Below are 26,611 nucleotides of genomic sequence, written 5' to 3'. Positions count from 1 at the left end.
TAATTTGTCAAAAACTTCATTTTTTAACCAAATTTTGTCTGGAAGAGGAAAACAGTCCAGAAATAATTTTAGTATCTTCTGCAGAAAACTGCATATTCATATGCATGATTGTTTCAGCCTGGTGCAAATGTGTTGCTACAGCACTTGTAAAAGAAAATGGTACAGTAGTCAGATAAAGAGCAGCTTGCTTTAGTGAGAAAAGCTGGGCCATGTCATTGCTGATTTCCCAGTGTCATCCAGGGCCTGCAGCATCAGCCAGATCATGGTAGCCCCATATACTGAGCTCAGTGTAAATCTCTCCTGCTCTTTCGAGGCTTCATGAGGCCCTGGTTCTCTCTGGGGATGGAGAAGAGAGCAGGTTCCTTCTTCAGACTGTCTCCACTCCTGCCACTGCCATGGCATATTTATATATTTGCTAGGAGGAATGAGGTGGTTTGGGCTTTCTGCTGGAGATGGGTCGTGTGTTGTCTAGCTTGCTGCTTTTTTTTGAAATTTATTTATATTCTTTTTTTTTTTCTTTTTTTCTTTTAACTAAAGATGATGTGCTTGGGCTTGGTTGATGCGTGGATGTTTTTCTGCAAACACTAGTTTTATTCCATAAATATCTATTGAACTGCTCAAAAATTTTGATTGTTAAAATAGTCTTGGTTGAGATGGACAAAGTGGACAGGATTCAGGTGGCTTGGCCAGAGGAGTGTGCTGAATGCAGATTATACTGCAGAAATAAAAATAGGCAATGTAAGGATGTCCTCTACCATTTGTGGGTTCTGTTGAGAGTGTTTCAAAACATTCTTCATCATTATGTATTAAGGTCAAACTGCTGATGGAACAAATGATGAGAAGTGTCATGAAGCATCCTAAATGGTTGGCTCTGAGGGCTTTTGTTCCCCATGAAAATCAGTTTTAAGTTAAAGGATATTACTATATCCATGAAAGTGAAAAATACCACTTGGTGTACATGCTGCATACTCTCTTTGGTACTTCAAAAGCATCCAAGCACTATTTAAGCACTTCATGAGACATTCAGGATCAGATAATCCTGTTCCTTATGAAAGCTGTTTCCAAACCTTGCTTTAGTGTGTAACTGAGACCCTTCAGATTTGTTTTTTTTTAAATTTATTTTCTTAGGGAATGAAATTCCTACCCTGATTTTTGATACCCGCATGAACATGGGAGACATTAGTCTGTAGCCTCTCAGTGTTCTGGTTGAATGTCCTGACACTAGGCTGTGAGTCTGTTTTAATCTTTCCTGCTGGAGCTGTTGCACTTGGTATACATAATTAAACAGTCCTTAAGCAAGAGGAAAGCTTAGGCTCTGGTGTGTGAACAGGTTAAGCGTTGGCAAGTTGAGCTGTCCTGATTTTAGAAATCTGTCTGCTGTGGTTATTTGCCTAGTGGCCTCACAAAACTGTAAGATATAAATGTTTTACTTCATCTTTCAGATAGCCATTTAATTTTATGCCCCTGAGTTGATAAAGAAGCTATGTTACATGATACCATAATAGTCTGCTGTTCCTGCTTGCCCTGTTACAATAAAAAGGGAAAATAAACCAACTGCTATAAGGTTTATAAGCTGCTAAATGGACATTTAATTTTATGCGAGACTGTCTAGAGATATTGCACTACAGTAACAGCACTAATATGGCTTATGAATTGAGAGGTAGTGCTGTTTAAAGGTGTCTGCAGAAATAAAAGGAAATTAAGATGTTTATAGCAAATGTCTGTCTGACTGACAACTTGAATATTGGTGGAAGGAGCTGCTATTAACTCTGACAAAGATGAGAGCTGTAGCCTTGTAAGTGGAGGCTTCCCTCGTCTGTAAATGAGTTACATCAGAGAAATGGAGCATATGCAAGAACTTCAGAAACCATTTGAATTAATTGAAAATATCCCATTAAGGCTGCAACTATTCTTTGAAAGAATAATTAAGCCACAAAGGGAATAAATTATTCATTCCAGGTTTTCTGTCTTTATTCATAAATTTAGATGCCTGCATCTCACCATGGTCTCATCTGAGTGATCAGCAGCAGTGATCTTTGAGCACTGTGGGTCACATTCAGACATGAAAGGAGAGGTTATGTTTTTTGCCATCCTCTGAACAACCTCTTTGCTTACATCTTACACGAGGAGTGAACTTGGCCTTCTGCCTCTCTTCCCATTGCAGCCTGTACTTCTGTCCTGGACTATCGGTGATTACTTACATCAAGAGTGCTGCTGTATTGATTTTTAAACCCTTCATAAAAGAAGCTTCTTGAAAGGTTTTGGTGCAGACTCATTTAAAAGCATTCTTTTGGCAGCTGTTTTTTGTCTGCCTTGAGCCTGCTGTCACTGCACTGGAGGGTGCATGCCAGTCCCAGGCAGACAAATCTCTCTGCTGAGCAGCATGAGAGCAGGGGCTTCGGAGCTTTGTATTTAGCCAGTTCCAAAGTTTCAGACATGCTCTGTAGGTGTATGATGCTGTTGCCATGCTGCCATGGGTGTCCTTCTGGAGGTAGATTCAGGATATAGGTTTGTTTTCTTCTCTACCATGCTTCATGTGGAAGAATGGATGTTACCATTTAGTGCTTACAAGATGGGGAACAGCTGTGCAACCTTTCCAGATACAGAAGATTGATATCTCTTGGGACTCCAGAAGGCCAGGGCTACGTCTGTGTTGCTGGTTCACAGTCATTGCCCTGTAACCCAATGTAAAGCTCTGCTGGTGTCAGGACATGCTCTCCCCATCTTCACTTGCCCCTCATTCCTGTGCATGGGATGGAACAGGCAAATTGTTATTGCCACAGTTTTATTTGTGAGCATCTTCTGTCAATCAGCACCAGACTGAAAGCTTTCAGTTCTCCCATATACATTTTCATTAATCTTTTCCTGAAACTGAGGTACATGAATGCTATGTCAGTAGTGAAACTGCTATGGGAAAATCCAACATCAGTTGATAGGGGGCATTGATCAGTTGATAATGGTTCTGCTCGTAAACCATTCTTTTACTCTATAAAGATCATCACTTCACCATTCAGCTTGAATCCATCCTCTGGTGGACCCTTTGCTGTCTCTTCATAGGAGCTCCTCTTACATGCAGGAAATGCTGATGAAGAAATCCGTATCAACTAATGGCTGTATTTGCACTGTAGTATTTGCATAGTCTTGAACCTTTATGACTACATTTTAAACTAATTTGAAGTGTGAAATCTAAAAAAATAGCTACTGCATAATAATAATGTGGTTTCTATTTAGCCAAGAGATGTGTGGTTAAGTGTGGGCTAATAAATGGCAACTGTTTATTCTTCTCAACAATGCCTACTAAGTGCAACGTGGGTCATCTCTGTTTCATTACTTTGAATTTTCTAACCTTTCAAAAATACTTCCTCTAGCTGTTCTGGTGTGGATTAAAATACCCACTTACCAGAAACTCTCTCATTAACTATGTAGTTTTACAGCTATTTTTCTAGTTCAAAGTAAGCATTGATTTGAAAGAATATGCATACTAATAATAATTCTATATAACTGTTTAATTTTTTATATCAAGAAGGCTATATTTAGAATTTATATGGCTTTATCTGTTGCTGTCTTGAAGGGCAATTTTACAAAGGCTTTGATGTGCCATTGACTGCTGTGCTAAATGCAGCAAGGGTGGGAAGAAACCTGAGGTAGGAGTGAGTTTGTTTTTTCTAATTTAATTTTTTCTTGTTTAAACCAATGATGTGTTGCTTTTTTAAAAAAAATTAGAGGGACAAGGAGCTGATGTTTTGAATGAAGTTGTTCTGTTGATTATTTAGGCAGTGTCTATGAATGGCCTCATCCACTGTGTCATCATTAGCAATAAATTAGGATGCTGAGAATGGACTGTCAGTAACTCATATAGAACTAGTGGGAGAAGTAATTCCATCCCCAGCAAAAAATAAAACATAATAAAACCCCATTTCAAGCTATATATAAATGTTCTTTCTGCTGTGGCCCCTCGAAAATAGAAATAAAAGACTTAAAAGAAAAAGCAAATGTTGGAGGGAAAAGAGAAAAATATTTAATTTTAAATTTAAGCTTCAACAATCTTGTAAGTTTGGGGTGAGTGTTTTTTTTTTGTTTGTTTGGGTTTTGGTTTTTTGTTTGCTTGAGGGGGTTTCCTTTGTTATTTTTTTGTTTGTTTTTGTTTTTGATTTTTCTTCTAATATTTATATTGGTTTTTGCGCATTATACAGAGTAGTCTACTTCTGAAAGTGCAGTAGTTTAAAATCAGCTTATACTGAAAGCTGCTTTTCCAGGATATACCAGTTCTGTGATAGCTTAAGAAAGCAAAACATCATTCTGTCCTTTCCCTTCCTAGTTGGGGGATGGGGAGCTTGGATGACTACATGAACTGTGAAGTTTTAAGTAGTATAGCTATTAAATGTTTTTATATTCTCAAGTAGAAAACATGACTTCAGTATGTTTCTGTTCCTTACCATGCAGTGAAGCATTTGGGACCCAATCTTTTGGGGCTTTGAGTTGGCAGAGAGGTTCCAGAGTTGATTGGTAGATGAACTTAGATGATCATAGAACATTTGGATTAATTTCCATTTGTTGGCTCATGAGATGAGGAGGCATTTATCCTAAGATTATATGACTTTAAATTGGTAATATAATTTCTGTGGAAGATATTGGGGCTTGAAACCTTCCACCTATCCACTGAAGTTAAGAAGTTAATATTTTACAGAAGACCCATCTGGTGTCTTTTCAGAAGATTGGCAGTCCTTACCTTAAAGTACTTAAACAATAGAATTATAGTCAGGTTAAAGAAAATCATAATTAATCATAGCAAATATATCTACAAATCACATGGGTTTGGATTCTTTTGCTGTTTCGAAACCTACCCTTCCTGATTTCCAAAATGCATACAAAATTAGATCATTCTGTATTCATCTGAATTTAAGGAATTAAACAACCACATTAAAGGAGACTGTAGGACAGGTTTATTTTATAGTTTGAGTCACAGATTCCAAGATCTCTGCTGCTCTGATGATAGGCTCACATTGATGTTGTATTTGAAAACTAGTTTATTTCAAGTTACTCTAAGCAATGGGCTCTGTACTACAATGTCTGAAATATTAATGTTAGCAAACTTTGCTCAGCTGTCTTCCGGCCCATCTCCTTAACCTCAGCAAACGGTTTCTTTCCCATAATTGATATGATTCTAAGAGGTCTGTAATTTCCATTAGGAAGAAGGATAAATGGATTAAAGTTCATGCGGTACATGGAAGTATGGTGCTGTTAGGTGAAGCTGTAGTGCAAGGATGAGGACCCTCTGATAGAAACCTGTCTGCCCTTGGCTACCTAAATGTCCTTGCTCCTTTTCTGTACTCTGTGGTTACCGCATGGCATTCACTGCATGGATACTGTGCAAGTTCCCATGGGATGGGTGGGTACGCTAATATTTTTGGGCTGCATCAGACTCAGTGTGGCAACCATGCAGACCTGTTCTTGTCCCTCGGGGACAGCAGATGTGGATGCCATTGTACTAGGAGAGCTTCTGGAGGGTTGTCATCCTCTTCTTCCCCTTCTCCAGTGAAGAGAGGGCTTTGCAAGCCCAACCAAAGATAACTGGGAAGGAGGAAGGAAGATGTAGGTCCTGATTTCACCACCAAACACTTGAGATTGATCCCTCAATTGGAAGTGAAAATATAAGGCCTCCTGCAACTGGAATATACCAGGGGAATGTGCTGGGAAGCATAACGTTTTGGAGAGAGCTTTGTCCAGAGAGGGAGCTATGTGCTGGTGTGTGCTGACCTGAATGCATGCTGCCTATGAGCTGCTACTGAGCCAGCTTGCATCTGGAAGCTGTAGATCAGCATCTCTGTAGACAGATGCTAATTGTGCACCCACCAGAGATGTTTTTATAAGATTTATATTCTCTATCCTCTTTCAGCCAGTGATATTAGTGTTGATGAATTCTTATTTAGAGAAACACAAATTATATTAAGGGGTAAATATGCAGTGTGATACACTAGATTAGCTGCGCAAGTCATTATCTTTGACATGCTGTCTTCAGTGCTGCTAGTCCTTCTTGGCAAAGGATCTTTTCTCTATTTAAGTAATTTTAGCTGAAGAAAAATGAGATGATTACCATGCCCTCAGATCTCTTCTAATTTTTTTTTGCCAAACTTAGAATAGACCAGGTCTTACAAATGAGGTGTTAGCTAAATTTGAGCATATATTGTGCATGTTTAAAACAGCAACTGCAATGGTGTTAGTTCATCTCATTTCTCTGGAGTGGTGACAAAGCTAATAAAAGCCTAAATCGGATAATGATTTTTATATAGCAAACATTTGCTGCTAAAAAGCCCACTGACTAAATGACATGGTCTTTTAAAGCCTTTTAGCACATGTAAAGCCTTCAGCATTTAACTGATTTGTGTGAAACAGAATCTTTCACAGAAGTTTCCCCCATACAACCACATTTCACTTCCAGAAGGCAATTATACCCTTGGAGATGAGCTGAGTAGTAGGAGCTTTGTGCATCAGAAAATCCTGGAGGTGGGATTACCTGTATAATGACAATAGATACTGCCTTTAATGAGCTTCTTACTGTCGACGTTAGTGTGTCCTTCGTAAATTGTATTTGTAGCTTTCCTTGCATCCAATGATGCTCTGGAGGGGACTTGCTAACAAGAATCTATTCAGTTCTGTCATCAAAACGACAAGAAAGATCAGGATGATTTTCCTCCTTTTGCTGGAGTTCAGCTTTGCTGACTAAAGTTAAATCACTCTGCCAAGGATGAATCATCAGTGGCTCATAAAAATACTTTCTCCAGAGAAATTTTTTGGCCTCCGAAATAGCAAAGTTGTGGTAGGATGTGCCCAAGGGAAGGTGCTCCCTCCCAAGAACAGGTCTCCATCCTACTACCAATTATCCAAGCTTGAATGCTTTTAATTTGCCTGTGTATCTAAAAAGCTTCAGAGTAAAAGTGTTCCTAGTGAAATGCCCCCAGATTAAAGGTATTCATCACTCTGTCACTGTCTTTTAGAGTCTAGCCTGCCTAAACAGAGAAACAAAGAATTGGGTTTCCTGGGTTTTTGTTCCTCCTCCCTAAAGGCATTGCAATGTCTTGGTCATTTGGCAGGAAACTGCACCTGGCTTGAGGTGTATTGCTCTTGGGGAGACCCATTTTGGTTCTTGGGCTGCACATTATTTGATTTTGGGTTTTGATTTTGTTTGTTGTTTTGCTTTGGTTTTTTCTTCTGCCTCAAGAGCAAAGGATTTCTTAAATGTCTAAAAATTTCCACAATATTTGACCCTTGCACTTCCATTTTTAAAGTTACTTTTAGCAACACTGTGAAATTCTGCCCTTCTGATTCCTGAGAATCCAGTGCCGTGTGATACAAAAGCAGAATGCACGCTTGGTCTAGTCTAATCACCTGTTTAACAAGACTTGTGAACCACAATGCTTCTTCTTATCAGTGTTTGGATTTGGTTATATGAAAACTCACTTTCTGGCTAGCTGTAAAAGGCACCAAGATGAAATTGTGAGGTAAAGCAAGGGTGTGTATGAGACAGATGAAAGACAGTGATGTATTTGAGGATGCTCAGGGAATCATTTTTGCACTGCAGTTAAACTTCAGAAGCCTGTGACTTCCAGTCCTACACTCAAATTTTGCTTTCCTGAATTAAATCTGCAAAGATGCTACTGCTGTCAGCAGCAGCAGCTCCTGGCTCTGTTCCTAGCCATGCTTGCGCTCAGGAAGAGATGTGAGGTTCTTGAGGCAGTGTTTGGGTACCACTTTGAGGTAGACTGTGGTACAACTGTATCACAGTTTGGGAGCCTTCTACAGCTATACTGCATCTGTCACATCTTTGGCATTTGCGGTGGACTTGGCAATGCTGGGATAATGGCTGCACTTGATGTCCTTAAAGGTCTTTTCCACCCTAGTTGATTCTATGGTCTGATCTGAGACCTAAGGGGGAAAACGTGTTTCTGAGGCCCACTAAATGTACTCGTCTGGAGAAAAAAAAAAAATGAATTTTTTCATTCTTTAGTTTTGGTATTTTCCTGTTGCAGTGTGAATAAAACAAGTATACTCCTGGCACACAACTCTGAAACCTTGATGAGAATTTCTGCTAAAGCTTTATTTCTTCATTTAAGAGCACCTTTATTTTCTGCTAACAGAATACTTCTGGAGGAGAAGACAGACAATGTACTTTTTTTGCCAAGATTTGACAGTTTGAGCTAGCCATAAACTGAAATTTACATTGTACTGGAAATCAAAATATTTCAGGTTTTTCCATTCAGAATTGGAAAGAAAAGCAGCCTGTCATCTGTTTGTGTCCTAACACACAAGTTTATTTTGACTGCCATGACATGAAATGACATAATTGTGCATGTCACAAGCAGAGTGACAGTAGTAATGAAGCAAACTGTTTGACTGTCAAAATATTTAATTTCACGATATTTCATGATTAATTTGGATACCACTTCATTAAATATTTGCTGAAATCCATGTATATTCATTAGACTTTTACATGCCATCCCATTTTCACTCTCAAACAGCAGATCAATCACATCAAGACTTCTAATCTAATGAACATATGAGGATGTCTCTTTGGTCACTGTTTGGCTGACACTAATGCTTGTGCAGGCAGCTTTCACTGTGGGGCCTTGTGCTGTGCTAGGTCCCTGCCATAGAAAGATGGCTAAAGGAACTGGTGAGGATAGATCAGTTTTAGCCTGCATAGGAATGATTGAAGGAGCATAACAAGGGAGCAGCGTTTGACCTTGAAATGCTTTTGGGGGTCATGTATTTCATTTGCTGGGACTGCAAGATCTACTACAGTCCCTTGGAAAGAAGGATTGGGTAATGCCAGGCTACTAAGTTGCTATGATCTGTTGCTAGAAAAATAATTCATGTTATGAGTACCTATTAAAATATCATTTTTTCCTAATCATTGGGAATGTGCGTCCCTCTCTTTGTCCTAGCTGGGGGTTTGCACTGAACAGTTGAACAAGCCTTTCCTGTCGGTGTGAATGGTGCATTTTGATGAACAACGGACCGACACTTGGCTCTCTGTTATTTTTGCCAGACTGATTAACTCTAAAAGTGAAACCAGTGGTGCCAGAACTGTATCAGGGTCTCATGCAGTAGAAACTGCATGTTTCTACCGACTAAGTAGAAATTTGAAGACTAAGTGCTGCTTAGTCTTTAGTTTTCACTATGAAATTAGAAGACATGATAGCAATGTCTAATGTGTATCGCAAGTGGTAGCACAGTTTATCACAAATGGAAACAAACTCATTTCATGTTCAGTAGACTATGAAATGAGTCACAGCTGTTCTCTTCCTGTCACACAGTGACACACTGCTCCCATTACAGAGCACCCATGGTATGGCTCTTCAGCCACTTGCATCCCTTGCTTTGAGGCATGTTCTGGATTCCTCTCTGGGAACCAGATGCAGTGGGTCAGCTTCTGCAGAATGGACCAGTGTGGTTCATTATTTTGGGGTTGGGTAAATGGCTGAGGAAGGTTTTGTTTATAAAATAGTGATTGATGTGCTTTTCTGCTTAGAAATTTGAGTGTAATAATAGAGCTTTAAGGTGCAAAATCTCTCCAGTGAGCTTTTTTAGTCATAACTAATACTACTTCTGTAGTGTCTCACAACAAAGTGTTGTTCCAGCGCACTGGATGGGGAAGCTGAAGCTCCTGGAGTGGCTGTATCTCAGGATTTGTGTAGCCTCATGATATATAAAAGCCCTGGGCAAAACTCTTACTGCTCTCCACCTTTCTTGTGCTGCTTTCCCTGCCTTTACAAGGTGTGGTAGCCCACAGTTTTGTATTTTACCTATGGCAATTTTACATGCACACAAGAGACTCTTCCCCTTGTTTTCCTCACATTGCTGCTGTCACAACTCTTGCACACCACCAGTGCAGATCCTCCTGATGACTGGAAACTGTTTCTCCTTTTGGGGTTTATGAGGCTACTTGCTAATAAGCAGCAAGAATAATTTAGCTCTGTTACTCAGCAATCCCAGCTGCCCTGGGTTTGAGCAAGCCAGTGAAGACATTAAGGTGTTATACGTTAACTCCAGCTTGTTTAAGCTGTTTTCAGTGCACAAGCACTGACTGTGAAGACCGGTGGTATTTTGCCAGAAACACTCATGGTCTCTGCCTTCTTTAATTTTGTTTCTTCCTTTAACTCAAACAGTCATCTAGTCCTGTTTGCCTTGTAATGAGATCAGCTTTTGGTCAGTATTGGAGGATTAAAAATAATTGCAGTGAAATAACATTCTGATTGCAGCACCTGGTGCTACATGCTTGCTCTTGGGTACAGGAGGATGACAAGTATTCCCTGATTTCATATAGCTGCTCAGTTAATAAAGTTGCATTATCCAAGCTGTGTCATTTTGCATGAAAAAGAAGCAGGATCCAGGTCATCCTGTGTTTCTGGACTGACCCTGCAATACAGAGATGATCCTGTGTTGCAGAATGGTGCTCTTAATCTTTAGATTCTTTTCTTTTTCTTCTTATTTGTTCCTTATGCTCTCGGAAAAAACACTCGATAATGTGTGCAATCTGAAACATGCCTCCAAGCGTTCAGTCTGCAAGAAGTCTGAAGCAAAGTGTGAAGGTGTAATCTTTCCTGGTGGCATTAGAGACTTAGTAGTGTGCTATGCTGATGTTGAATGAATTTCCAGGCTATTGGGAATTGAAGATTTTGTGCCGGGGCCTGGACAGCCCCTTACTTTAGATGGCAGCACAGGCTGCCCTCCTGGGTCCTCAGGAGCTGGACAGAAGGTTCAGTCAGGAGCTAGAGTTCAGGTGGTGGCTGGGGTCCTTCAGCAGCCTGCACTGTGGGGTGAGCTGAGTGGGCCTAGGGAAGGCATGAGCTCCGAGAATGCCGTCTGCCCCTTTCTCGTCCTGGTAGGCAGAGAGAAGGAAGCCCTAATCTGAACTGCTTAAAGTCAGCAAAGTATAAGAATGTAAGGGTTTCTGACTCCAGTCCCTGCTTTTGCATCTCATATAATATCTTTCATAAAGTAATCAATCTCAAGTTTAAGCCTGTTTAGAAATCCTCTTCATGTTTCCAGTCTAAGCTTCTTAATGGGCAAGTTTACACCCATTTACTTCACTGCTGTCATTGTCCTTTGACTTAACCAGGGGAGAGGGGGAAGTGTGATTATGCTGAGAGAGAAATTTCTTGTCTTTCAGTCTGCAGGACTAAACAAGTCAAGTTTCTGATCTCTAGGAAAAATGTGCGCTTCACTTCTTTGATTATCGTCAAATCCTTTCTTTGCAGTTTTCCCAGTTCAGATACTTTTTTTATGAACGCAAGTGACCTGATTAAAAAGTATTTCAGATGGGGCCTCACCAATGTCTTGCATGGCAGCATGTCTGGTGTACCAGAAGGTCATGTCAGGCTGGCATACAGCATGGTTTTCTTTTCATGTTGAGTGGGTATGTTATCCTCTTGGCTTGATGGCTTGGGTGAAAGATGCAGAAACAACTGCCCAGTTTTTGAACAAAATTGTGGTTATCAGTTCCTCTGTGCCAAAAATATGGGGGTGATCGACATGGCTGGCTATCATAAGGTTAACTAGAAATCATCTTTGTGGCCAGTCACTTGCCTAGTGGTTTCTTGTGTAATTTAGATGGGCTGTTCTTAACAGATACATCAAGAACTGCTAGCCAAATATTGGAATAATTAAATGCACAGAGGTCTAGAGTGATGTAGTCCAAGTCATTCTACTGTTTCAAGTAATGAAACCTCAGATCAAAAACGTACATATATATTACATGCTGAGAGCTGCTGGGTGTCCTTATAGCTTTATGCAATTGCCTTTCTTTACAAAGGTAGCTCATCTCAGTAAATATGTGGATATGTAATTCTATAAAGTTTTGAGCTATTTTTGAGTATGCTTTTATCTCTTAATTTTCTTTATGCGCTACCATTCCCAGTATAGCACAGGATCATTAACAAAAGCACTTCATAAAAGAAATATAGAAGGATTAATAAGTAATGGCATACTCAGAATTCAAAATGAACCAAGACTGAGGACTTGCATTTCTGTATCGTTAACCCAAGCAATTACAGGGGGAAAATACTGCATCAGTTAATCATGGAGAGACCCAAAACCATACCTACAGCAGACATAGATTATTTATGTGTTTATTTTTTAAGAAGTCTATAATCCAACTTGCAGTTTGTGGGATGGCACATTTTGCATTTTTTAGTAATTTTTCTTTTTAAGACTGCACTGCATAAAATAAGATTCATGTTCTTATGGTATTATTTACTTTCATCTTGCTTAATTATAATGTTCACAGTGGAGTAGTATGTGAGGCAGTGAATGGTGTTTGCAGGTGATTAAATGCATAGTGATGCTAAGACACAATGACAAAACCTGTTGGTTGTGATTATCTTCCAGCTCTGCAAACATTATTAACTTATATGAAGAGGGGAAAGATAAAGGTAAACTGCAACTTTTTTTTTTTTTAAATGCCTTTTTCTAGTGCTTGTGTACATTTTTTTGCCTTTTTCTTGGGTACCACTGTAAGGGCAGGTGGGTTTATTAATAAAGTACATATTTAAAGTTCAAAAACTTACCTTACAGGCTGAATCTTTCAGTCTGGTCTTCGCCTGAATATGAAACTGATTCTTCTTAAGCTGTGGAAAAAATATTCAGTAAGTTATGGTACATAAAATTTGCACTTTTAGTAGGAAAATGATCGATTTCTCAGTTTTTATAAAAATCTGCATCCTTTTTACACAGTTCCATACTCACCATACTAAAACCTGAAGTACTTGCCAAAGATAGCTGGCAAAATGGAGTGGATGTATGGCAGCATTTCAGACACAGCATGTGACCACATGGTTGCGCAGAGTACGACCCTTAGAAGGGGAACATTATGAGTGGTGCAGAGCTTCAGTTTAAGATGTTTGGTAATGGGATTGCTGGAGTAGCCTTAATGCTCTCATAACCATTGATTTTATTTTTTAAAAAGCTTTTTCACTTGTAGAAACAGCAATACATTTTACTGTAAGAAACAATGCCTTCTATTTTTAATTTTAAAGCTGCAATTCAGCTGACTTGGGGAAAAGTGGCCTTTTTTGGTAATGTCCATCCCTTTCTGACGTCCAGATATGTACATCCCTATTTAATATTTTCCTGGTTTGACAAACAATCCAATGGCAGCTCCAAACACTGTAGAGCCATTTGAGGAGGACTGGTGCAGGGGACAGGATGAGAAGTCCTCACTCTCCAGAGACACATCAATTTAAGTCCTGCAACCTCCACTTTCTGGGGGGAGGAGTAAGAAAAGTGTAATTTCCTGTTTAGGTGGTACCATAGTTCATATCAACATAACTACTGTTTTGCTAAATTTGAGCCTCTTCTGCTCTCCTGTGGCTGCTGGGGTGGACATGATGGGGAGAAATACTTTTATTTCTCACTGCTTTTTCTAACTTTAAACACTCTGATGCTTTGATCTGGGGAACTGGGGAAGGTTTCTGTTAGCGAGTAAGTTCTGACTTTCAATGTACCTGATGGAATTTCTCATGACTTCTTGTGACTGTGCAATGGTCCAGTACAAATTGAGAGGAGGAGTGCTACCCATTTTTAAACATAATCTGAAACAATTATGCATCTGCTACAGATTGCAATGACACTGAAAATTAAATATAATGCTTTTACCCTGCATCAACCAGGTATGAACAGCTTATCATACCTGGATGCAGTTTCAGGTCTAATTCATTAAAACTAATGGAGAGTGTCCTTACTACTTTGTTTGCTAATAAGTGCAATAAGTGAGAATTGCACTCATTGTCTGTCTAACCTGTTTTGTTTTTTTTTTTTTTTTTTTTTGGTCACAGCAACAGTGATGACACAGAACAGTAAAGTAATCCTCATTTTGGAGATTATTTTTTTTAACAGGGGCAGTGATGCCAATAGCACAATGGGCCTTGATCTTCAGGTATTCTTGTTCTTTCACCTCCTTAAGTACTGTCCAAAGCTCTGCTGTAGGATATATTCTGTCAGCTGTAGAAATATCTCATGGAATAGGGAGCATTAAGGGGTTAGAAGTGATCACTGACTGAATCTAATTTATGGAAGGTTTGTGAAAACCATTCTCATTGTTAAAGTATGCAGATGATACCTATAAAATGGGCTAGGAATAAAAACTTGTTAGGTTTTCTTCATATCCCAAAATGGAAAAAGGCAGAGCAGAAAAATGGAGGTTGGCGGTAATGTTCGTTTTGTTTTGAGCACATCCCCAGATTTCAGATTTTTTGGTTTCATCTGTTGGAAACTTTTGCATATAGCTTTCAGTCATTCTTCTCCCTGTGCATTTCATTCTCCTTCCTAGATCTTCTACCAGATCATTAGCAGTTTCATACACTACTGCCTACTTCAGGGCCCCCAGTGAGCTTTTAGCTGAGCTCACTTACAGCAATTTCTACTCCACCAGCCCAATAAGAGTAACAGCACATCAAGATATAGGCAAATAATTAGGAGCATAGAGCTACCTGGAAAGTGAATTTTTTTCCTGTGCAGGAAGAAAATACACCTGTACCTTCTGCCCTAACCCAGGTTAAGACTGACTGCCCTTTTTAAATTAAGTTTATTCTTAAAAATATACTGATGAATGAGTTAAAATGACATACTGAAATTGCTCATCCTTCAAAGGATTTATGTTTTATTTCTGATTCCGAAAAGCAAAAAAATCCTCAGAAGAGCTAATTGTATTGAACAGAGGATAACTTTACCTTGAGACTTCTTCTGGTTTGCCACCTACTATCATTTTAAATACAGTGGCAACCTAAGTTATTTGTTGACTTGTACCACAAAAATATGCCAAATTTTGGAAATTTTAGTAAATGGGTAATTTATTACACTGTAAGACTAGTAACGGGTATGAGGTGAGCTGATCTGATCACCTGTGTATGACAGGTAAATGTGTTTTATAAAATTACTTTCTTATATTAATCTCTACATTACAATAAATCACTCCATCCTTGGGAGATTAAACACAGGAAGAGGATGGGAGAAATGATGCTGTGTAAAGCTTGTTAATAAATGAGCCTTTTCATATACTGTTTTGGTGGATAACGTTTCTCAGGTAATCATTTATTCCCACCTTTTAATTAGGCTATTTATAAAATCTTGGAAGGGTTTTTATTAAAGTTAAAATTGTCACTGTGAATTTGTTATCTCAGAGTTGCTCATATAATCCTTCCATGGAACAACAGCAAAACTACCCAGACAGGATATATTTTGGAGGAGTTGGAATATAGATGGACACAGAGCGGTCTCATCAGTGCCTTCTGAGTGCTCCAAAAATGTCTAGGGACATAGCTTAACAGCCAGATCTGCTGCACTTCCCACCCATGCCATCTGGAAGGGATAGCTCATCGAATGACAGTGCTCAAAGAAAAGTCCCTGTAAAACTTCTCGCAAATGAGTAGTTCTGCCTCACCCTGGGTGTTGTTGAACCACTGCCAGCATAGGAGTGTGTTTGTGTTAGTGACTACTGGTGTTGCAGCAATCGACAGTGTCACCTTCGCCTTGTATGGGATTCCTTTCAAATGGCAATATTTTGCAGTACCTGCATGACTCACTAGACCAACGGGGAAGAACCGTTTGCAATGTATGTTTGGTTGAGGAATTCCCGTGCCTTATGTCTGGGTCCTCCAATACACAGTAAACCAAAATCCTCAGACACGGAAGTGGCAAGATTGGACACACTAAATACAAGTTTTGAGCCTGGAACAGTGCAGGCTTATTTGAGACCAGTGTGGATGCTTCATAAGGCAGTGTAAGCATAGATAAACCTTGAGTAGCTCTGGCCTTTCAAAACCAAGTGTATCAGTGCCTAAGATGTATGAAAGGTTACATATTGGGTTAAGGGTTTAGGATTATTTAGAAACCTCAAGGATATCTATGTGAACATTCTTCTAAAACACACAACAGTTGACCATTTCTTTCTTTAGAGGATTAATGTTTGTCTTTTCTAGCACTTTTAATAACTCCGTGAGGAGCATCTTCTATATTTTTTTAGATGCTTAAAACCTTAAAAGTATTCAAATTTAACAAACTTGTTGTCACAGAAGTAAGGGTAGGTAGAAATATCCACTATTTGTTATGCCACAGTGTTGAAGACCATACTGTGCGTTCCTGAAGGGCTCTTCACACATGCCCACCCAGTACCTGCAGTCAGCCCAAGCAACTTTTCCTAGCTGCACTGCGAAATTAATGTGTCTTTGGGCAGGCAGTCGTTTGCTGCGGAATGACATGTCGCTCAGGAACACTTCAATTTTCAGTTCAAAATTCATTTCATTCCACTGTGGGCATGAGCTAACTATTATAGGAACGTAATGAGCTCCCAGCAGCTACCACAGTTGTTGTGCAGCGGAGGATGTCAGGCGTGGGTTAGCAGCTTGTGTGTGGCTATTCATCATGATCACACCAGTCTGTGAGCTGTGGGTGCTGCAGGTCTATTAGTTGGTGAATTTTTTCTTTACCTTTCTTTTTACTTTGCTTGTACTGAGACTTTCTGCAGAGGTGCACTGCTTTCTGGCAGTGGCCTTTTTATCTTTTTTAGGGCTTTCTAATTCTACAGTGTTTTCTTATTTTAAAGCTGATTTGGTGGCAGATTGAGCTGTGCTGTGTGCTCAGTCATGGATTTTCTTGTGACTTTTATTCTAACCTTTTTGTTTATTTCCAGTTGAAGAAATACATTTTTGTGCTGTTTAGTGATGGTTGTTTTCTATTCTGCTGCTATAATCAAAGCTTGTATTTTGAACCTGTGGAACAGTTTGAAGGGGTATACAAATACTTCAGTCGCAGGCTAAGGTTCTCTGGGTCATCAGAGCTGAGAGCAGTGCATGTGTTTATGCAAAGGCTGCAAGGTAGAGGTGTAGGGAAAGCATCATTTTCTGTGGTGAGAGTTTCAGTAAGAAACTAGACTGGGAAAGAAAGAAGCCCTACATCTCTCCTATCCTAATCCAACATGTATTCAAGTCGCATCCTGCTTGTGCTGTCTGAAGGGTATGTAAAACCAGGGTGTATTGCTAAGAATAATAAGAGCAAATAAAGAAAAGGCTTTTTTTGTTTGTTTGGTTTTGGAAGGACAAACAGTTTGACTACACAGAATTTGTCAGCTGCCATTGAGTTGATTGCAGCTGAGCACAGAAGCAAGGAATTGCTTTCAAGGAAGCATTCTGCACAAACTTTTATTTTCCAGCTTCCCTGGTTGTCTTGAGTTAGTTAAAACAGTGTTAGTTATTTTAAATAATATTTTGGTCATGAGGTATTGTCTCTAGTATGGCTATTCCTGCAAGTAATAAGACAGCTTTTTCATGGGTTCATTGCACCACAATTCCTACCTCTTTTGACCTGTACCTATTGCATGATAAGAGGTAGCTTACTCTGATTTGAGTCTTGAATTTATAGTAGTGTAAGAGTAGGCTGAATGTTACCAGTTCACCAGCAGCATACCCAGGGCATCCCCTAAAATCTCTAAACTTTATTCCCCTTTTCTCAGACTGTATCATTGTCCAGCTGCAGCAGAAACCTTAAGAAAACAAGCCAAACAAAATAGCACCTTATAATATCTTAATGAAAGTAAATATCCTAGTCCAGACTTGAAAAGGATGTTTCCAGCAGTGAAAAATACACATGGGTAGTGTTGCACAATCAATCTCTGTCTTGAAACTTTTGTTGCTGACAGGTATGTTCCAGCTCTGACAAATCAGGAATAAATTTGTTTTGCCAAAACTGCACTGTCTGTAGCAGAAGCTCACTTGGTGGCTGCAATGTGTTAGCTGTTGTTATCATACACTCACAACTCCTCATTTCCATTCCTGGCTCCAGTGAGTTTCTGTTGCCTGATTAAATAAGACCTTGAATAAATTTTTTAAAACTTAATTTAATAATTGATAATAATACATTTAATGAAAAATAAGATTAAATAAGAGATGTCTTGGTCTGTTTTGCTACCTCAGTTTGAACTTGGCTGTTATGTTGTGTACATTTTGGATTTGAATGAAGTAAAAATTGAAGAGACACGTTCTGGACATAAATTGAACATTAGGTTTAATTTCAAGACCTCTCAGAGTACATGAAATTCTGATACACACTGCAGAGGACCTTACCAAATATGCTTCCGGAAATCGCAGTGAAACCAGATGACCTACCTTGATATTTATCTAAATTATTGTGGTTCCCATTCAAAGGCTGGATAATAAATATTGACTGGTGAAAATTAATCTACACTTTCAGGTTTTGTGTGGGGTTTTTTGTTTGTTTGTTTAAATTAAAGATTAAATCTATGTATTCCAACAAGCCTTTCCCTCTTCTTATCCAGTATTTTCCTTCTCTGCATGTCTTCTTGTGAAAGAATTCCAGAGACATTACTGTTCCAGTATTCCTGCCCTGCTGTTTCTGCAGAGCTGAACTCTTTTTCCTTTGGGCACACTACTGCCCAAACACAATAATATTTGCAACAAGTAAACGTGAAGAAAAAGAAAGAAGTTACTCAAGAAAAGACTACAGATAGTTTCTAAAGAACAAGTTTGTTAATTGTTTTCTCTGATGAACTGAGTGCAAAATGCTCAGATGGTGCAATGCCAACAGCTTTAGTCAGTATGGGAAAGGACTGAAGGATGCTCTAGAAAGAGCTGGGAGAGTTTAAGGATTAGAGCAGAAAAAAAAAAAAAAAGAATAAAAAAAAAGGAATCTGTGGAACTTACAGGTCCAAGCTGCAAGCCTATGCATGTTAAATCAAAACCGTGAATTTATTCCTTCATCAGTAGCAAATACATGCTTTGAAGAAGTTGAGAGTGTAGCAATTGTAAAAGGAGCCATGAAGGACCAAGGACCAACATGACATAATGAACCAGATGAACGTATGATCAGACAATCTTGTAGATAAGTACTGAAAATGTAAGGCACGATTGCTGTACTTGAACATAGTTCTCAATCCAGACCTCATCTTGAGCACAGGACTGAATGGACTCATGAGGTTTCTTCTGGTTTTCTGTCCCTAAAAATACATGGCAGTTGTTGATCATTCTCTGTATTTGGCTGAGGACCTGTGTTCAGTTTTAGAGGGTTGTGTGTTGGAAACATGTGCAACTTATTCTGTATTCAGTTAATCACATCCTCTCTGTTTTCTGCTTTCCCCACAGCAGTTTGTGCTTTGCCAGATTAGCATCCTTCAGTATAAAAATTGAAGTATTGTAATTCTTGCCTTGCTGTTGTGGGGAAAAACTCAGAGGAAACAAGATAAAGGAGTCCAGAGCTGTAAAGCTCCAACTTCTGGTCTGAGTATTTATAATTTTAGAATTTTTGTACCAGCAGTAGAGAGAGAAATTAGGTGAAATCAGCTATATACACTTGAATAAGATGAGAGAAATTGGTGATGAATGCTTTTGTCAGATATACTATGTTATCAGAGGAACATGCAATCTTTACTTGAGCACTCCTGTGTAACTTGCATTAAAATAAAACTGCATTTACCAGTAGACAAGAAAAACATTCTCTTACTGGTGAGCGTTTAGCTAATTGTACTACTGATCATTCACCTGCTTGTATGTTCCCAGATTTTTTTGCCGTATACATAAAATATGTAGAAGCAGAGCAGCCCTACAGCATATCATTGGATGAACTATTGAACTTCTGAATGCTTACTTCCAAGGGCAATCTTTGTTTCATTTTATAATTTGAGTTTGACTAGGAAGATGATTTCAATAAAATGCTGCTTCTCCCTCTCTATTAGTAGCTTTCACTGTTTGCAAAGATCTTATTCCAGTGTATTCAGAAAACATTTCACCAGTCTAAGCAGGTGATTTAGTGACACGTTTTGAATTTAGCTTATAAATTAAAGGGTCTGATTTCTGCAAGAAAACATGAATGTTTCTACAAAGGTTTAGCTTTGAGGTAGGAGGACAAGTTTTGTTCAAAATGATGGCTCACTGAAAATGAGATTTTTCATGAGGATATGTTGCTTTTGAATGTTTTTTGTTTGTTTGCTTTGGTTTTGCTTTTGCATAGGATTTTGAGGTCTGGAGTGAAATACCTTCCCGGGCACTGAACTGAGATTAACCTGTACCTGTAAAAATACTTTAACTTCAGAATAATCTGCTAATTAGGAGCCTGCTAGGATTTTGCAGATGTATTTTCTACTACTGTGGGAGGGACAAGGAGGAAAGTAGTGGACTTTTGGGTTAGCACAGATGTGAGGCTCTTTTTTCTGAAAGTCTGTGTAATCCTGTGGTTTAGGGTACGTCCAAGTTTGCATGGGATGTGTGTGCTCCTTCATTCCAGAAGAAAAGACTCCAGAGCTTCCTAGATGTTAGATGCTAGGTGTTAGTTCCTCTTGACATTTGGGAACCTTTCAGATACTGCACAATGAAAGGTATGGGTTGAAGCTGGCTCAGAGCTGTATGGAAGACAGCAGGACGTATCTTTGTCTCCTGGAAGATGTCTGTGGTTAGTGCTCTGTCCACTGATGCTCTTGTACCACCCATGAGAGTCATAAACTAGGCTTACCGAAGAGTAGTGTGATAATACAGTGGCAGGTGTGATAGAAGTGGCTGCTTCTTAGTCAGGCCCTACTTCCAGCTTTTAAAACTTTCATGACTCAGAAACTGAAAACCAGGCTTCCGTCTTTCTTCAGAACCAGTTGTTCTCATGGTCCTGTCTACAGAATGTAACAGCAGCAGCAGTTCCTTGGGCATGAATGGGCAAAGAGGCACTGAAACCTGGGTCTGCCATAGGGGTACTGCAAAAATCAGTCCTATGCCAGGGGCAATTTGATTTTCAGGTTGGCCGAGAATAAATTTACTGAAAATGATCATTTCGTGAAGATACTAATTTTTCATCTTTAGGGGTAAACCCAAAATTCTTCTATTGTTTAAATATTGCCATTCAGCACAGAAAGGATGTGCTTTCTCTGTGTGCGTTAGTTTTAGGTGTTGTGGAGACGTCTACCTAATATGGTTTATTTTCTCATGTTTTTACCTGAAGGGGATGCTTAGCAACTCTATGACTCTTTGCATTCATTTTAGATGTAAATATTGTAGAGCTCTGCTTATACTTTTGTGTATTAGCAGAAGCCGTGTTTCTTGTTTGAGTGACATCTCTAATTAGAGACATCCTCAGGTTTTATTAAAATCTGAGAATAATCTAGATTCAGAATTTTGGCCCTATTTTCAGAATCTGGAGATAAATTTCTGGTAATGTTTTTTTCTTTTAAATTAATTCTGAAGTTGTTTAATTATTTCAATTTGCCCTGATTCTCTGACAGTTTTCCATAGCTTTGATTTATTATTATAAAATAATTAATTTTTTCCTATAGCCCTTGGTTAACCAAATCACAGACTTTTCTGTTCTCATGCTGAATTAGATTTCAGTCTTGGCTTTGATAGCTTTCCTACTGTCATCATCAGTTTCTTCTGTATAGACCTATTCTGAATATATCCCTGGAACTGAGGTCAGACTGACAGGCCTGTGGTTCCCTGACTCCTCCTTCTAGCCCTTTCTTTAGATGGGCATTACATTTGCTAACCTCCATTACACTGGGACCTCCCCAGTTAGCTAGGACTGCTGATGAATGATTCAAAGTGGCTAAGTGAGCACTTCCCCCAGAAGTTCTTGTTTTCAATCTGGCATACCACTGGATCTTTCTTTTAAAGTAGAAAAACCAAACAAAATGTGCATGAGTACTCCTGCCTCCTCCCCCCAAAAAATCTAAATGCTAGAAGTTAAAAATTCAAGAGCAAAGCAGTGATTTGGATATCCAAGGATTTTTTTCTCCAGCATGTTCCATTTTCTGTATGTGCCAGCTATGTTTAAGCCAGGAGTTTTAATTTGAAATACACTGAAATTAATCCCATAGAGCAAGAAGAATCTCTCAGGCATGAAGGGTAATAGTATTTCTTCACTGTAGAGAAAATTATTTCGTTCACTTTCCAAGGAGACTTTATAGAGTGGCTCATAAGCACTTTATGAAAGGAGCCACAATACTTGTCCTTCATGGGTGAGAAATTTTGTGTTTCCTGGGATTACTGCCTTTCTCTAATCTGGTTTGTTATCAGCTATTGTGGGAGGAAAAGAGCAGCAAGGGTTTTGGGTCTTTCTGCAGCTGAAGAAATGCCAGTCTCTAAAGGAATCTTTCAGGCACAGTAGAACCCAGCAGCTATGGTAACGATCTGATCCTGGTTTGAGAACGGATGGGAGCCCTTGCCATCTGTTGCAAAGAGCAGCTGTTTCCCGTGGCCCACTAATTAAGACGGCACCAGCATCATTAATGGCCCTATTTGTACAAGACAGTGGGTCTGCGGGTATGTTGGAGTGTGAGTCTGACTGAATCAGAAGAAATTGTTCCTTTACCTCTGCAGCGACTGGTGTTCTTGCAGAAATACGGGCCTTGATGGCTGGTGGTGTTTCAACTGGGTGTGTGCAAATGTTGACTGGACACTTGCGCATTGCACGGATGGTCACCCCTGAAGAAATGTTGGCAGATCTCTCTCTGAACTCCCTCACCAGTGATTCATGTTTCTGCACACTGTTAGAACAGAAAGGCTCATGGATGTGGATGAATTGGTCTCTGAAATAATGGGCTTTTGCTGGTGATAATTTCTTTGCACATGCCTCCTTTGGATTTGAGAAGTGGGCTACCACAGCATGGAGTTTTTGGAGACGCTGTCAGCGCTGTGTTCAGAGATCTCTTCTTGCACTGTTGGGGTCCGACTACTGGGAGAAGTCTGATCAATCTGTGTTTTTACTTATCTTACAGTGAATTCTAATGCACAAGAATGGGAGGATTCTTTTAACCCTCTTAAGGGAGGGTCAGCAAGTTTGAGGTGGATGCAGAGTCCTTAAGATACTAACTGTTACTCCTGGAGGAGTTATCAGGAGAGCTGTCTCTTCCCTGACAACACAAAGATTAAAAAAATACAAATGTCAGAGTATCCTAGTTGGCATCCAAAGTGAATGAGTCACTCCTAATGCGACTAAAAAGCTGATTCTGCCTTGACTTCAAAGAAAAACATCAAAGGCAATTTTGCTGTTTATCCAGGTGTTAAAGAAAGAGCTTTTCCATGCCCCTGCTACTCTAGCTGAGAGTATGAAGGAGTGTCATGCTATTGATATTGAAATTGCTACATTCAAATGAAGCTTATTGAATGTGTTGCTGACACAAGCAATGGAACTACACCAGCAGTTTGACAATTGCTCTGTGATTTTTATGGAAGATAAACCACAGAAGAGAAATGAGATAAGGCAGCAGGAAATTAGGAGGTGTTCCATGATTTTCCTGAACAGCAAAGATAATATTCTTCATGCAATCTTTCCCATAACTTGCTGTTATTGCATGTTTCTCTTTTTTTTACATCTCGAAAGCCTACTTGGCCTTCTGCATCTCTTGGTATTTGTGCATGTCTTGGGTGTGTGTGGCAATGACCATCAGGCGCAGTAGTCTCCTTGGCACAGTTTCTGCAGACTTGTGGTGCATCCTTAGCAAATGTGAGGCTCTTGAAGAAGAGATTAACTAAAGACACAAAGCCAGGTGAAAACTGGCACGTGGAAGATTCTTCCTGAAAGGTAATACTTGAAAGGCCCTGGTCAAGTAGAAGGAGATGATGATGATGACGATGGTGAGAGAGAAATAAAAGAGCAATTTTCTGGTTTCAGCTAGGACTTCACTCAAATGCTGGGGCTAGAAATGTATACAAGACATCTTCGGGAAGAGACATAAATTATGAAGATATAGGAAAAAAATCTTTCACATCACCCTCCCAGTAAAAGTGATCAATTATATGAAATAGTGACTGTTCAGGAAGCCTGAAAAGAAATGAGCTGCCAGTAACATGGGCAGTGGGATTGAGTGCACCCTTAGCAGGTTTGCTGAAGACACCAAGCTGTGTGGTTTGGTTGTTATGCTGGAGGGAAGGAATGCCATCCAGGGGGACCTTGACACATGTGAGAGGTGGGCAGATGCCAACCTTATGAAGTTCAACAAAGCCAAAGCATAGTCCTACACCTGGGTCGGGGCGATCCAAGGCACAGCTACAGGCTAGGAAGAGAAGTGATTCAGAGCAGCCAGCGTGGTGTTGATCTACGAGAAACTGAACATGCAGTGCTCAAGGCCAGGTTGGACAGATCCTTGGACAACATGGTCTAGTGCGAAGTGTCCCTGCCCATGGCAGGGGGGTTGGAACTAGATGATCTTAAGGTCCTTTCCAACCCTAACTATTCTATGATTCTATAAGAATGAAATGTGTTTTCTTCCATAATTAACACTTTGACTAGAATGTTGTTGGGGTAAAACATGAATTTTTGTATTTATGCCCTTTTAAAGATATTTTTAAGACTTTATTTCATGGATTTTCTGTCTTTTTTGTCTGATTTTTATGTCTTGAGAACTTGTGAGTAGACACAGCACTCTGGAAGTGAGAAACTCTTCTGTTGCCTGGTGCATGTGAGCTCTCTGCTAACACAACCTATGCTCCCATTCTCTATCTTGTCTCCTTGCTGAACTCTAACCTAAGATGCTGGTTTAGTCCACTAAAAGGTGACCCATACTGCCAAACTGATTCTCTCACATTAGTGACACATAGATTGAGCTCATGATACCATTATTCATGTTTCCCTTCAGTAGTGACCTACAGCTGAATTTGAATCTGATCCATGGGGTGAATTGTGTCAATTCTATACTCTTCTTTCTCTCCAGCCATCAGTATTTAAAATCCTTTCTACTGTGTTTCAGCATTTTGCAAGAATTATTGTTTGTGCTTTGTATTATTAGTAATAAAGATGTAAAGTATGTTCACCAGATGAGTGGAAAAAGTAGATGTCATGGTAGACAAAAGCATTTTCAGGCAGTGATTTAAATCAAGGATGGAGAAGTTCTGAAAAATATGAATAATATCAAAGCTGCCTTCATCTCTTGAAGATAATGTAACACATGCTGCAAAAGCATTAGATTTTGGAAATGCAGCTGGGGTCTTACCAGCACAGATAATAACTTTGGAAAAGTTAAATTTCTACCATGCACGTTAGCTTACTTATCTCCAGATTAGAGGATAATATTTCTCAAATACCTGCTGAAACTTCACAACCTTTTGCAGAATCTAGGAAAAAGCTCAGCTGAAGGTGGTCTGAAAACTTCTAAACTCAGTGTCAGCTCTCACTGTTGTAAAGTCAGTTTCTATTGCTCAAATTAAGGGCCTGAGAAGAAAGATTGCATGTTAAAGTCAGGAAAAATAAAGCATGCCTTGACTCAAGGGGGTTTAAAAGCGTGCCTCATTAGAGAGGTTCTAAATAAAATCTGTGGAGGGAAGAGCAGAGCCAGCCGGTCTCACTATTTAATTTCATTGTTTCTTGCTCATCCTTGCATGTACATGTGCAGACGGTATGTTTTTTAGAGTTTGCTAAGCTCAGGAAGCTTTCAAAGTGCACATACACTTTTTTGGAATTCGGCGTATTTATCTATATCATATTTAAAAGAATTGAATTAGTCTAATATCTGCAGGAAAAAAAAGTCCCCAAGGTGATATTCTGTCTTTGTTCATACACATGCACATGTATACTATATATACACTTTATGCTAATAGAATTTGCCGGCCTACATGAAGCTAACCACATAAAAAGTACCACAGGTAACAGTTGCAAATATGGGGCTGGAAGGAAAATGAGAATTGCTCTGGCCTGGCATTCAAGGTAGGATTAACTGTAACTGCATCATTCCTGATGAACTTTTGTTGAACCTTCTTATCTTATAGTGTGCTGTATGTTGGAAAGTGTTTTCTAATGTATCACTTGCAGTTGCAGTGACCTGCTTAGAACTTGCTCACTTGCCCAGTCTCAAGGGGGATGGACAAAGGGTATGGCTGGGGGGGCGAGCCAAAGCACTATTGGATGGGAGCATGCCTGAAGGGAAGGGGAGGAATGAAGGCGTATGTGTCCATGGCGTGTGGAGTGAGCAGGAATGAAAGGACACGTGGAAAGGAAGGACAGCCTAAGTGCCATGAAGGAAGGCTTTGGTGTCTTGCATGCTTCCTGTACCCACTCCTGATTTGAATTATTTGGTAAATCACTCAAATAGAACTACTTAACTCAGATCAGTTGCTTAAAGCAGAGTCTTCCTGCATGTAGAATATTTTCTCTGTTGGGAGTTAATTATATGGGCTGAATAATTGATGTTCACTTTTGGTAAACTAGATAAAATAACAAAGCAGATTTTTATATAACAAAAATACATTTCATGTGCAAACAGGAAAGCTACAACAGCAAAAGAATCAGGATATCATGAGGTTTAAAATTATAAAAAGTATGTATATATATATTTTTTTTAAATCCAGGATCACCTTAACTTTGTTCTCACCCCAGTAAATGTGTACAGTTATGTGCTCTATTATTGTAGAGTAGAATTAAATGAAGAACACAAGGTGATGTTTGTGATCACAAATGCATTTTCATACATGCAAGCTACTAACAAAACTACTATGTGTAAGAAAGAAAGCAGTATAGAAATAAATTTCATTTACTTGAATTAATTTTATCATAGTAATACTTGAAGTGGTATTTGGCAAGACCATCACCCAGAGATCAGGTATTTCACTCTGTTTCTGCCACTTCATATCTTGTA

At 39.3% G+C, this 26,611-nt stretch overlaps 1 protein-coding gene across 7 annotated transcripts in view; it reads left to right on the top strand.

The window, feature by feature from the left end:
• RGS6 (regulator of G protein signaling 6) overlaps positions 1 to 26,611 on the top strand; it is a 293,323-nt gene that overhangs the window by 48,643 nt on the left and 218,069 nt on the right. The window contains exon 1 of one of the 7 annotated variants that reach the window (XM_062630846.1): positions 26,029 to 26,051. The exons of the other annotated variants lie outside the window; for them this stretch is intronic. The gene's annotated coding sequence lies outside the window, so the exon portion shown is untranslated. Of the gene's footprint in view, positions 1 to 26,028; positions 26,052 to 26,611 lie in introns of those variants that run through there. 7 annotated transcript variants of the gene reach the window in all.

Source organism: Pezoporus occidentalis, unplaced genomic scaffold (genome assembly GCF_034315485.1).
Source record: "Pezoporus occidentalis ecotype Australia unplaced genomic scaffold, CSIRO_AGI_Poc_V1 ctg36, whole genome shotgun sequence".
Lineage (NCBI taxonomy): Eukaryota > Metazoa > Chordata > Aves > Psittaciformes > Psittacidae > Pezoporus > Pezoporus occidentalis.
The sequence above is the reverse complement of the archived record's forward strand: the minus strand, read 5'-3'. Positions and strand labels throughout refer to the sequence as shown.